The 9,469-nt window shown below is 42.8% G+C and overlaps 1 protein-coding gene across 4 annotated transcripts in view; it reads left to right on the forward strand.

Moving 5' to 3' along the window:
* The window catches only part of LOC135107955 (myb-like protein I), a 79,058-nt gene that overhangs the window by 51,460 nt on the left and 18,129 nt on the right, over positions 1–9,469 (forward strand). The window lies entirely within an intron of this gene.

The following is a 9,469-nucleotide window of genomic DNA, read 5'->3' on the forward strand; positions in this document are numbered from 1 at the left end:
CATCGGTAATTGGGACTGCGCCATATTTCTATTCTATCTTGACCCCTTTTCTTGAACCAGCTGGGAGAGGGAGAGGGAGAGGGGAGAGAGAGGGGAGAAGTAGGAGTCGATTCTGCGGGGAGATGAAAAGCCGCCGTGAGCTAAACCATAGAAAAAGACTGGATTGTTTCATTAAGTTTCGTTCCTTTCCACAACAAGTTACTAAGATATTCACCGTCCATTTTCCATTTATTCCTCTCCCATCTGTTATTCACTCGTCATTTTAAAAAGCCACACCCGTAAAGTTCGCTATAGAAAACTAGAGTTACGATCATAATTTATGTAATGAGCTGAAACTTGCGTCAATAGATGGAGTTAGTCAAATGCGCAGCTTGGAATAAATGGGTTGCGCAATCGTCTAATCTCCCATCCCCCATCTTGCACTGCGCCGTATGTGATCCTACGATGGTTCTGCTCAATTATTTCAATCCGATACCAGAGGAGCTATCGTAGGGCAAGGAAGGGGAGAAGGGCACGGCAGACAGGTAGTGTTTTTATTAAGTGGGGCAGTGACTGTTCTTGTTTCCCGCCGCACCTGTTTGTGGCGGTGCAATACTTGACCAGGAGGAGGAGGAGGAGGAGGAGGAGGAGGAGGAGGAGTAAAAGGCATCATATCTTAATTTCATTCATTGTAAGAAGGAAAAATAAGAAATGCCAGAAGCAGCAGCAGGTTCTTGCCTCCACACACACACACACACACACACACACACACACACACACACACACACACACACACACACACACACACACAAGGTTCTTATAATTGTTCCACTATTACTTGGAGAAAGAAAACTCCATCGTCACTAATTTAATTTCTTGGTGTCACGCTTTTGTGGTCTTCATATTGCAGCTCAATTTTGGGGGGAGGGGGTGTTGTGGGGCGTAGAGAGAGAGAGAGAGAGAGAGAGAGAGAGAGAGAGAGAGAGAGAGAGAGAGAGAGAGGAGTAAATAAAACGCATTTCTCGGTACACTTAACGCGACTTTGCTCAGTGCTTACAAGACGCGGACGGCGGAGTGCTGGACCCGCGTGTTGACTCATCCAAAATAAATACAACTTTAGAGTCCCGACCAGCGCGCTTTTGGCCTCTTACCTCGGTGCCTGAGAGAGAGAGAGAGAGAGAGAGAGAGAGAGAGAGAGAGAGAGAGAGAGAGAGAGAGAGAGGGGACAGGTGTTAATGGGAATATTAGACGAAGTTGGAGTGTATTAGTAAGAAAAAGGGAAAGAGGAAATTAGTAAACTTATAAAGCACACACACACACACACACACACACACACACACACACACACACACACACACACACACACACACACACACACACACACACACAGAGAGAGAGAGAGAGAGAGAGAGAGAGAGAGAGAGAGAGAGAGAGAGAGAGAGAGAGAGAGAGAGAGAGAGAGAGAGAGAGAGAGAGAGAGAGAGAGAGACTTGTTGTGTTTCTACCCCGTCAGGAAGGAGGGTGAAGGAGATTTGAAGGACCTGTGCTAAGGAGACGTTGTGTGTTGACATTTCTTGTTCTTAAAGTGAATAATCTTCCTTCCTTTATTGAGTACAGTTGAATAGTTAGCATAGTTAGGAATAGTTAGGTATAGTTAGCTTACATGTCATGATTATTTTTGTTAGTTTTATTAGTTGTTTTTAATGATTTTTTTTTCTTATGAATTCACCACAGGATGTTAAATAAGTAATAAGTTGACAAAAAGGCAGAGTTGACAAATGTAGAATAACTTTATCACTGCCACTGTACGCATGTCCGTATCGTTAGTAACTATATTAGGTTAAATTATATAAAGTTATAGTTTAGGTTAGGCTAAGTTAGATTAGGTTAAATTAGGTTAGGTTAGATATGACTTTAGTTCAATTTAGATATGGTTAGATTAAGAAGAGAGAGAGAGAGAGAGAGAGAGAGAGAGAGAGAGAGAGAGAGAGAGAGAGAGAGAGAGAGAGAGAGAGAGGGGCAGGTTGGGCAGCGGTGACCCCGTACTGGTGGCTCTAGCGGTCACTGTGCCACACTCCAGGCTCACCTCACCCAACCAGTCACTCTGCCCAGCCGCGTCTCCTCTCCCTTCCTCTCCCATCATGCTTGCTGGCGGCGCGTGCTCCTGGCTTCCCTCCCAAGGCTGTTTCCCGCGGCATGCCTCGCGACCACCCAGCGTCGCCAGAGGAAGTGGATCAGTGGGGGAAAGTCAGAGCAATCCCGTCACTCTACGATCCACCGCTAGGCTAACGGGACCACCACCACCACCACCACCATCTCCTCCTCCTCCTTTACTACTGCTACCTCCTCCCCACCCTCCTCCTCCTCCACCGCTGCCTTCTCCTGCGCGGTCAGTGGCTGGAGAAAGTTGTACTGCCTCCGTCTCCTCTTCCCCCAGTCCTTATGCTGCTCCTTCTCATTTTCTTTCACTCGTTTCGGCGGCTTTTCATGGGTCGCTGTTGCATGTCTTCACGGTCAAGTTCCCGTTGAGTGTGCGGCTCCCAGGCTCTCCCTCCTCCTCCTCCTACTCCTCCTCCTCTTCGGACCATGTGCCAAGCGACAAAACACACACACTCACACACACACACACACATGTACACTGTTTTCCCTCCGCCGCCCGTCTGCTTCTTGTCCTGGTGAGAATACAGGGTTATTTTTGTGTCTGAAAAGGGTATTGTTCTCCGGGTTGGCGCACCGGTGACCTGCTTTCCCACCTAACGGGACGGACAGGGCAGCGCGGAGACAGATGGGAATAACTCCTCGTACAGGTACTCGTCGTGTAGTAACTTATTCCCGAGAAAACCGGACTCGAGGCAGGAAACGTTCGTCTGTCTGCGTACCTGTTTTTCTCATGCACTTGCTCACCTGTGACACACGACTTAACCACGCACGCACACACGCACGCACATACACATTCACGTAACTTCCCACTCCTCCACGCCATCCTGCTTCCCTCCCTCACACTCTGTCTCTCTTTCTCACTTAGTCATGTTGAAACACAGCTGGGTAAACGAGACCATGATGCTGAAAGTAGGAGGCAGTTTCACTCTCTCAGAACCGTTTTTCCTTCACGCGATTGTCATTTGGTCACAGGATGAATTGCATCACTCCTGTCTTCACCTCCTGCTTCTCACTCCCTATGCATCCAGAAAGACAAGACCTCTTACCTTTAGAGTTAGTATTTTGTTAACTTTCAGAGCATTGTTAAAAATATACATGGACACACAGAAAAAAAAAGAAAATAGCAAGTTAATTTTGTGTTTTCTTGGCCACAGAGCGATTTAAGAGACTTTGTAGAAAAACTAGGGTCTAAAAAGTTGTAGGTGAATATGATGAAACGTAAAACAGTGAAAGGATTTAAAAGAAGGATTTACAGGAGGAAGAAGGAATGAATAAGAAAGGAAATGAATGATAGATGAGGAAGAGAAGAGAAATGAGGAAGGAAACAAGTAATAGAGGAGGGAAAAAGGAAAAAAGCAAAGTAACTGAGGAGAAGAAGAGAAGAAAGTAGGAAGGAAATAGATGATAAATTAGAGAGGGAAAGAAGAGAAATGTGAAAGGAAATGGCTGGTAGATGATGAAAAAAAGAGAAATGGCGAATAAAATGATTGATAGAGAAATGAGAAAGAAAAAAAGGGATGTTCGATGAGAAAAAAGGAGATAAATAGGGAAATAAATGGATAATAGAGAAGAATGGACAAGAAAGTAGGTCATCGAGAAGTGAGAGAGGAAAAACAAGGAAGAAAATGTGGTAGAGGAGGAAGAGAGAAAAATAGAGGGAAGGAAATGGGCGGGGCGGTTGCATAAAGGAAGTTTAGAGAAGGATGTGAGAGGGGAAGGTGGGCGGAGGGAGATAAGGAGGAAGTGTGAGAGTGTGACGCGTGCTGAGTGAATGTAAAGTTTGCAGTTTGAAGAGTGACATTGAGATTAAAAAAAAGTGTTGCATTTCGTAACGGTGGCGCAGCTTGTAATGGTTTTAATGCTCGGCTGTTAAGAATATTAGTTTTTTTTTTTTTTCGTGGGTGGAAAGGAGGAGGAAGAGGAGGAGGAGGAGGAAGAGGAGGAGGAGGAGGAGGAGGAGGAGGAGGAGGAGGAGGGGAGGGAGTTCCGAGTGCAAACTACATGCATGTGTACATTGCTTACTTTCTGTGTGTGTGTGTGTGTGTGTGTGTGTTTAGGTTAGCAGATACGTTGGTAGGTAGGTTGGTACATAATTAGCATACGCACACACACACACACACACACACACACACACACACACACACACACACACACACACACACACACACACACACACACACACACACACACACACACACACACACACACACACACACACACACACACACACACACCATTCATCAAAGCACCACACCCATGCACCACTAGAACACGCAAGCTCTCTCTGACCACATTAGAGAGAGAGAGAGAGAGAGAGAGAGAGAGAGAGAGAGAGAGAGAGAGAGAGAGAGAGAGAGAGAGAGAGAGAGCACCAACAGCCAAGCATGAGACACAACATCTTCAGGTCATTAAAGAGTGTACAATTACCCACCTTCAAGGGTGTCGGGGTGAGGATCCTGTAAGGTGCTGTTGAGGTAACGTGGTGTGTGTGTGTGTGTGTGTGTGTGTGTGTGTGTGTGTGTGTGTGTGTGTTGTGAGACGTCATTCTCTTCTATTCTTCTCTGTTTTCTTTCTTTCTCATCATTCGAATTCTTTTTTTCCCCTCGTACTGTTTCTTTCGTATTCCGATAACTGTCTGTCTGTCTGTCAAGTATATATGTATGTATCTATGTATATATATATATATATATATATATATATATATATATATATATATATATATATATATATATATATATATATATATATGTATGTATGTATGTATGTATGTATGTATGCATATGTGTCTCTGATGACGTTATGAACAGTTGTGGTGCGCAGGTGTAAGAGAGAGAGAGAGAGAGAGAGAGAGAGAGAGAGAGAGAGAGAGAGAGAGAGAGAGAGAGAGAGAGAGAGAGAGTTGAAATGCTAATCCTGTAACTCTGCTTTGGAATTCATAGCCTTTTTTTTTCTTCCTACTTCTTAAGAATTCATGTTTTCCTCTTCCTGATCAAAAACCCTAACTTTCTATTTCCTCTCTTCATCCCCTCCCTATACTTCTTTCTATAGTTATTTATATCTTTCTATATTTCTATACTTCTACTTCAAGTCACTGACACCAAAGTACACCATACCATAACAACTCCCTGTCCTCTTCTTTCCTCTCTTCATCCTCACCCTATACTTCTCTCTATACTTCTCTCTTCTTCTCCCATACTTTCTATACTTCAAAAATCACTGAAACCAAAGAACGCACCATGTCTTAGCAACTCACTGTACTCTTCCTCCTTCCTCTTAGTCATGAAATAGTACAAAGAATACCGTAACATCCTATTCTCCTTCTCTTCTCTCTTGGGAGCTAAAACCAAAGTCCTCAGCATACTGTAACAATTCTCTGTACCTTTCCTCTTTCCTCTTAGTCCTCGCAGCTTCCGAAAAAGGAATTCATTAGTGCCCCCCTCAGTATCCTCCCGATCATCCACAGGTCATTATCACTGCTCTTCTTCAGCGGGTGAAAGGTCAAGTTTTGTCAGATGAGGAGTGGCTGGAACTTCACTCTGACTGCATGACGCTGGTGAGGCTTAGATGACTATGCGTGTGTGTGTGTGTGTGTGTGTGTGTGTGTGTGTGTGTGTGTGTGTGTGTGTGTGTGTGTGTGTGTGTGTGTGTGTGACGGCTGTGAGTTCTTGTTTTTATTCACTTGTGTGGTGTGTGTGTGTGTGTGTGTGTGTGTGTGTGTGTGTGTGTGTGTGTGTGTGTGTGTATGTATGTGTGTGTGTGTGTGTGTGCCCTCGTTGTTGTTTTTATTGTTGTTTTTGTTGTTGTTGTTGTTGTTGTTGTTGTTGTTGCTGTTTTTCTGTTGTACTCTTTTGCTTCTTTCTTTCTTTTCCTTTCCTTCTTTCCTTTCATTCATTCTTTCTTTCTTTCTTTCTTTCTTTCTTTTCCTTTCTTTCTTTCCTTTCTTTCTTTCCTTCCTTTCTTTCTTTCTTTCTTTCTTTCTTTCTTTCTTTCTTTCTTCTTCTTAATCCTTTTCCTCTTCTTCTTAATACTTTCCAGTCCCTCCGTCCCTTCTGCCCCTCCGTCGGGTAACGCCCCCGCCCCAGCACGCGTCCGGTGTCGCCTTCCCTCCCACAGTATAAAGTGACAACTTACCTGACGCGTCTTACCTGTCTGCCTTCCCTTCATCTGTTCCTCACCTCTGTTATATTTCCCTCGTCTCGTTCCAGCTTCATATCGTATGTTACGTTAGATGGTGTGAGATGAGTCTTTCTTCTTCTTCTTTTTTTTCTTCTTTTCTTTTTCTTCTTCTTCTTCTTCTTGTTCCTCCTCCTCCTCCTCCTCCTCCTCCTCCTCCTCCTCCTCCTCTGCTTAAGATTTTCTTTCTCGAAGTTGTATTCAGTCGGTTAGTCAGTCAGTCTGTTAGTCAGTCAGTCAGTTAGTCAGTCAGTCAATCAGTCTGTCAGGAACATTGTCTGTCTGTCTGTCTGTCTGTTATTGAGTTTTTCAGTAAATCAGTCAGTCACTCAGTTTGCCATTCAACCTGTCTCTCTCTCTCTCTCTCTCTCTCTCTCTCTCTCTCTCTGGCAAAGGTTATCAGTCTACAAAAGATGGCGCTTTGTCGCTGTGCTCATCTCTTGTACCTCGAACTCTACCCTCCCGGTGGGCCATCCTCCCATTCTCTCACTCACTCTCCCTCTCACACTCCCACACCCCAAGTAACGTATTGTCCAGGGAGGGAGAGGAAGATATGTCCGATTGTACTTTTAGGGACGACGGGAACAAAGAAAAAGCTTAATATTGCACCTTATTTGGATCTGCACGCCCGGACACGCCCTGTACCTGTATAATAATTCGTGGATACCTGTAGATACCTGTAGCGTCTCCCCGGAGCTTCTCTTGTGTGTGGAATATATGGCAACATACCTGACTACATATACCTGACTTTACCTGTGCATCTTTGTAATTCATAATGTGGTGTTTCCTTTCGTGGATTTATTTATGAATATTCGTACCTTTGGATTTTTTTTCTTTTTTTTAATGCTATGCAGTGAAACATCCTTTGGAGTAAATATAATACCGTGTAGAATTAAAAATAAGGTGACAGTAATGACGCACCGTGGATAAACAGGCGATGTACTACAGCAGAAATCTTCGTGTAGCTTTGGACAATAAGACTACAAACTTGAGAAATAAAAATAGACATTAGAAACAGAGATAAACTTTACAAATAGATAAACTTTAGAAATAGAGGTGAACTTTAAAAAAAAATAGATTAACTTTAGAAATAGAGATAGAATTTAGAAATAGAAATAAATTAGTACAACAAAATCCTCATCTACATATATACATATAGCTACAAATTAAACTAAACTCTGCCTGTATATATTATCAAGAACCATATTCTGAAACACTTCTGCGCGGAACGTCCACTACTTTCAAAAAGCTGTATTAGTAGCTGAAGTCACACGGGTTTTTAAGGCTGTTTTTATGGCTCTAGTGACAGATTACCAGATTTCTACGTTATTAACAGGAGAAACACACTTGAGAACCAGTCTGGTGATCTCTGTAGTCTGTAAAAATAGTCTTGGTGAGAGAGCAAAGCATTTCTGAAACAGGTAAGACACAGTTCGGACAGTGTTGATGGATGGCTTGCTAGACTTCAGCTCCCACGACAACGACCATGATATTCCCACAAGTACTATTCTGATTAAGGGCCTCAATTTACACGGTTTTGGGAGTGGCTGGGGAGAGGGAGAATAATATCAAGTTTGGAGTCCCTCTCACTATCCTTCATCTTCTTCTGTGGCCAGTTAGGAGACAACGCCCTGTGGAATGCATGACCTGTTAAGGGGTACAGAGAGAGAGAGAGAGAGAGAGAGAGAGAGAGAGAGAGAGAGAGAGAGAGAGAGAGAGAGAGAGAGAGAGAGAGAGCTACTTTCAAAAATAACCTTTAAGAATTTTCACGGCAGGTGGCAAGAAAGCTCCATTTTTTTCCTTTCTCTCTCTCTCTCTCTCTCTCTCTCTCTCTCTCTCTCTCTCTCTCTCTCTCTCTCTCTCTCTCTCTCTCTCTCTCTCTTTCAATCTTTCAGTCGTTTTGTAAATTGCCTGCTAAACTTTCGAGTGAAGACTGTGTTGAGTCGGCGTGGTGTTTGAGTGCACCGTATAATTTCAGCGTGTTGAGTGCGGTGCGTGTGGTTTGCCGCGTGTTTTCCGTGTTATGCCTTTGTTTTTTTGTGTTGCTTTATCCATGAACTGATTAGACGGCTTCCAGACTTGATCGAGCACCGTGTAATGTCAGCGTGTTGAGTATATTGTGTGTTGCGAGTGGTGCTGTGTTGTTTTATCTATTAACCCTTTCACTGCAATACGAAACAGTGAACAGCACCAGAAGTAATGCATGAAATCTTTATAAGTATCTACAAGGAAGAAGGAAATGAAAAAAGAACAGATTTTTGCAGTTTCTACCTAGTTTAAAGATTGGAGGTGGCTGTAGATCAAATAAAGATATCTCAGAGTGATTAGTAATTGAGTAAAGGTGTACCAGATAGCATTCAAAGGGTTAACCCAATCACGCGGCTTTCAAACTAAGATACTGTAAACATGAAAAGATGAACATCGGTAAACTCAGAACACCTACAGATTTCTTTCTAGTCTCAAATAAACTCTTACAAGATACACTCGGAAACTTTTCAGAAAAAAATTTTGTACGCGTGCAGTAACTTCTCAGTCCCGTTATGGAAAAATTGTGCCTTTCCGAGAGGTGTGTGGAAGCAGGAATTTCCTATCACGTAGTCATGATAAAGTAAATAAGGTGTGATAGGGGTGGATGAGTCACTGGATGATTCAGAACCACATGGGAACGAAAACTATCACCCTTAAGTTGATCAGATCCTGGAATGTAATGAAACCAACGCCGTGAAGGAAACGTGTGCCTTTCTGAGAAGTGTGTGGATGCGGGAATCTCCTATTAGTTAGCTATGATACAGTATATAAGAAGAAATATAGGTGGGTGGGTGAGTAACTTCATTTATAACCTCTTGATACGAAATAAAAAAATATATATATAATATTGTGCCTTTCTGAGAAGTGTGTGTATGTTTGTTAGTTATCATAGAATAAATAATTATAGATAAGAAAGATGGACGAGTAACTTCATATATAATCTCTTGATAACGAAAAGTACGAGTGTCATCCTTAATTTGATCAGATCCTTTAATGACATCTGGAGTATAATGGAATCGACGCCATGATACTGAAAGGGTTAAGTTCAAAGTGTTCCGCGTCTCTGTAAGTGTACTGGTTGTGCTTCTTGTTTCTATTTATAGCGTTATTTTTTATTTATTTATTTTTT

Source organism: Scylla paramamosain, chromosome 16 (assembly GCF_035594125.1).
Source record: "Scylla paramamosain isolate STU-SP2022 chromosome 16, ASM3559412v1, whole genome shotgun sequence".
In the NCBI taxonomy this organism is placed as follows: domain Eukaryota; kingdom Metazoa; phylum Arthropoda; class Malacostraca; order Decapoda; family Portunidae; genus Scylla; species Scylla paramamosain.